The sequence below is a fragment of the Rissa tridactyla genome, unplaced genomic scaffold (genome assembly GCF_028500815.1).
Source record: "Rissa tridactyla isolate bRisTri1 unplaced genomic scaffold, bRisTri1.patW.cur.20221130 scaffold_620, whole genome shotgun sequence".
NCBI classification, from domain to species: Eukaryota; Metazoa; Chordata; class Aves; order Charadriiformes; family Laridae; genus Rissa; species Rissa tridactyla.
Genome location: NW_026529831.1, coordinates 35,001 through 39,630, shown reverse-complemented (window position 1 = coordinate 39,630; position 4,630 = coordinate 35,001).

Here is a 4,630-nt window from a genome sequence, read left to right as displayed (position 1 = left end):
AGGCAGGCCTGCGGGTGCCCCTGGCCCCACAGCTGCCCCGCAGGGCCCCAGAGCTGCTCCACAAGTGCTCCCCGAGGAACAGCGGGGCCTCTGGGTCACATCTGCCCCACAAGTGTTGCCCCAGTGCTGCCCCACGGCTGCCCCGCAAGCGCTCCCCGAGGAACCGCAGGCCTCTGGGCCTGCCGTCTCCCCCCAGGGAAGGCAGGCCTGCGGGTGCCCCTGGCCCCACAGCTGCCCCTCAAGTGCTCCCTGAGGAACAGCGGGCCTCTGGGTCACATCTTCCCCACAAGTGCTGCCCCACAGCTGCCCTGCAAGTGCTCCCCGAGGAGCCACAGGCATCTGGGCCTGCAGTCTGCTTCAGGGAACGCAGGCCTGCGGGTGCCTCTGGCCCCACAGCTTCTCAAACTCTGCCCCACGGCTGATCCGCAAGTGCTCCCTGAGGAACCGCAGGCCTCTGGGTCACATCTGCCCCACAAGTACTGCCCCAGCGCTGCCCCATGGCTGCCCTGCAGCTGCTCCTCAGGGAATAGTGGGACTCCGGGCCTGCCTTCTCCCCCCAAGGGAAGACAGGCCTGCTGGTGCCCCGGCCCCACAGCTGCCCCGCAGTGCCCCACGGCTGCCCCGCAAGTGCTCCCCGAGGAACAGCAGGCCTCTGGGTCACATCTGCCCCACAAGTACTGCCCCAGCCCTGCCCCACGGCTGCCCTGCAGGTGCTCCCCAGGGAATAGCGGGTCTGTGGGCCTGCCGTCTCCCCCCAGGGAAGACAGGCCTGCGGGTGCCGCTGGCCCCACAGCTGCCCCACAAATGCCTCATGGCTGCCCCAGCTGTGCCCCCCGGCTGCCCCACAAGTGCTCCCCAAGGCACCCAGGCGTCTGGGTCACATCTGCCCCACCCCAACTGCGCGCACACCGAGGCACTTGCACACGGGTGCACCATCTCCCCCGCCCCTTCCCATTCCCCCCTTCGCCTCTCACCCCCCCCAGCAGGCCTCTCCCCCAGCCCCAAAGCCCCGTCTGCCGCCGCACGCACACGTGCACACAACACCCACCCCACCCCCTCCAACGGGCCCGAACCTCTCGCGTGCGGCAGACGCAGACGCAGACAGAGTGTCTCCCCCCAAGCCCCGCTGCCGCCACCGAATTACCACCCACCCCCCCGCCACACCCCGCTGTCCCCCTTCACCCCCCCCTCCCCCGCCTCTATTCACCACCCGGTTCACTGCGAATCCGGCCGCCCCCTCCCCACGCTGCCCTCGGGCAGGTTTGCCACCCCCCCCCACCCCGCCCCGGCAAGGACGGCGGGAGACTTTAGGACCCAGCGGAGTCCCTGCCGGCTCCGTGCCCGGGCGGGTTAAGGGATTCCCGGTGGCGAGCGGGGATCTAACCCCGGCTGCCGAGTCTCTACCCTGCCGCGCCCCTGGCCCTGGCCGTGCCCGTGCCCGTGCCCCGGCGCTCCCGCCTTCCTTTCTCAGCCGCTCGCTCGCTCGCTCTGCTGCGCGCCTGCCCGCCCCTGCCGCGGCTGGAGAACCCACTGAACCCCCCCGCCCCCGCCCCCAGCACACACAACGCCCCCCCCCCCCCCCCCCCCCCCCCCCACCTTACCGACCCAAAACCTACTCCGAAAAGAGGCACCGCGTGCCTGCCGCCCTCTCCCCGGCCCACCTCTGCGCCGTGCTCCCCGCCCGCTCGCTGCCCGCTCTCGCCTGCCTCTGCACCGGCACCCCTTCCCCGCCGCTGCCGCTTGCCGGGCAGTGGTGTGCTCGCGCGCCCGCGCAGGGCGCGAAGCCGCGGACCGCCACGCCCCACCCCCACCCCCGCCCCCGACCTGATCCGGGTCAGGGTGGCGGCTCTGCCACTGGCGCTTAAATCACGAACAAAAAAAAGTTGAAACTTAGTTTTTCGCCCACCCCAACCCCTCCCCCCACCCACATACCCCCCCCTCGCCCGACAGCCCCCCCCCCCCCCGCCCCCCCCCGCCGGGACGATCCGGGTCAGGCTGGCGGCTGTGCCAGTGACGCTAAAAACGTGAACGAAAAAAAAAGATCAAAATTATTTATCACCACCCGGTGATAAATCAAAATTATTTATGAGCCCCCGGCCCCCCCGCCGCCCCCCCACCCCCCCACCCCCCACCTGCCCGCACGCACTTGTTGGAAGGGAGGACCCGGGTCAGGCTGGCCGCTGTGCCGGTGACGCTTAAATCATGAACGAAAAGAAAAAACAAAAATATCACCCCCACCCCACACCGGCTGCCCGGTGTGCCCGGCTCCGGGGACCGGCTCGGCTGCAACTTCTACCCGCCTCCGGGGATAGGCGGGCAGGTCTACTTCGCTCCGGGAACCGGACCGGCTGTCAGGTCTACCCGGCTCCGGGGTCCGGGTCGGCTGTCAGGTCTACCCGGCTCCGGGGACCGGATCGGCTGTCAGGTCTACCCGGCTCCGGGGACCCGACCGGCTGTCAGGTCTACCCGGCTCCGGGGACCGGATCGGCTGTCAGGTCTACCTCGCTCCGGGGACCGGGTCGGCTGTCAGGTCTACCCGGCTCCGGGGTCCGGGTCGGCTGTCAGGTCTACCTCGCTCCGGGGACCGGACCGGCTGTCAGGTCTACCTCGCTCCGGGGACCGGATCGGCTGTCAGGTCTACCCGGCTCCGGGGACCGGATCGGCTGTCAGGTCTACCCGGCTCCGGGGACCCGACCGGCTGTCAGGTCTACCTAGCCCCGGGGACCGGATCGGCTGTCAGGTCTACCCGGCTCCGGGGACCGGATCGGCTGTCAGGTCTACCTCGCTCCGGGGTCGGTATCGGCTGTCAGGTCTACCTCGCTCCGGGGACCGGGTCGGCTGTCAGGTCTACCCGGCCCCGGGGAGCGGATCGGCTGTCAGGTCTACCCGGCTCCGGGGACCGGATCGGCTGTCAGGTCTACCCGGCTCCGGGGACCGGAGCGGCCGTCAGGTCTACCTCGCTCCGGGGTCCGTATCGGCTGTCAGGTCTACCCGGCTCCGGGGACCGGATCGGCTGTCAGGTCTACCCGGCTCCGGGGACCGGGTCGGCTGTCAGGTCTACCTCGCTCCGGGGTCGGTATCGGCTGTCAGGTCTACCTCGCTCCGGGGACCGGATCGGCTGTCAGGTCTACCCGGCTCCGGGGACCGGATCGGCTATCAGGTCTACCCGGCTCCGAGGACCGGATCGGCTGTCAGGTCTACCCGGCTCCGGGGACCGGATCGGCTGTCAGGTCTACCTCGCTCCGGGGACCGGATCGGCTGTCAGGTCTACCCGGCTCCGGGGACCGGTTCGGCTGTCAGGTCTACCCCGCTCCGGGGACCCGACCGGCTGTCAGGTCTACCTCGCTCCGGGGACCGGATCGGCTGTCAGGTCTACCCGGCTCCGGGGACCGGATCGGCTGTCAGGTCTACCCGGCTCCGAGGACCGCGTCGGCTGTCAGGTCTACCCGGCTCCGGGGACCGGATCGGCTGTCAGGTCTACCCGGCTCCGGGGACCACCTCGGCTGTCAGGTCTACCCGGCTCCGGAGACCGGACCGGCTGTCAGGTCTACCCGGCTCCGGGGACCGGATCGGCTGTCACGTCTACCCGGCTCCGGCGGTACTTAGTGCCGGAGTGGCCGGGTAGACCTTGTGTCCGGAGCACGCACTTCCAGCCGCCGAAGGGGTCGCTGTTTTTCGTTACCTCCAGTTGTGTCATCGTAAGAGGCGGCGTGTTTGGCGCGCCTCCCCGGTGGGCAGTGCCTGCGCTCTTGAGGCCGTCCGGGGGTAGAGACGTGATTTTCCGTATATGGGAGGGAGTACTTACTCGGCTCCTAAGGGCTTCCAGCGCGAACGCGCATCCTGCGGGCTGACTTCCCGCTGAAAGCAGAGGTGAGGGGCGGCACCTCTGGCTACTCTCCTGGCAGACACGCGTGCATTACCGAACGAAATTTGTTGCTCCGGGGTAGGCGTCTCCCCGCTGGGCAGGGCGAAGAGCGGTGGCCGGCGGCGGTCACCGGCACTTTCGAATGCCGGAAGACCGGGGGAGACAAGCCTGCCGCGGCTTTCCCCCGGTCCTCTCGTGCTCAGTCCCCAGGGAACCGTGCTCCCGAGCGGGTGGACGGCGGCAGCCTCCCGCTCCCCCCCGCATTTTGCCTGATCCACACCCGCAGCCAGCGCCCGCTGAGGCGTTCACCCAGGGGCGCGCCGCGGAGGCTCCACGCCGGACCTCTCGCAGACGTCGCCTCCTCGCTCGCACGCAGGGCCCCGCGTCTGTCTGGCCGTCCACCCCCGGGTGGCGGTTGGCGCGCGCGGCTGTCGGCTGTCCCAGGAACTGTGGCCGTGGGGCCTCGGGAGCGCTCTTTGCTCCCCCTCGATTCTCTTGCTTTTCTCTATCACCGATCGTTCTGGCATACCCGGGGCGCGTCGGAGGGGCTGCGGGGCGGGCCGGCCGTCAAACGCCGGTGTTCAGGTCCCGTAGCACCCCTCCACCAGACGCGTCCCTCTCACTCGCACGCAGGGCCCCCGTGTCTGGTTGCCCACCCCCGGGTGAGCGGCTGGCACGCGCGCGGCTGTCGGCTGTCCCAGGACCGTGGCCGTGGGGCCTCCGGGAGCGCTCTTTGCTCCCTCCCGTCTCTCGCCTTTTCTCCTA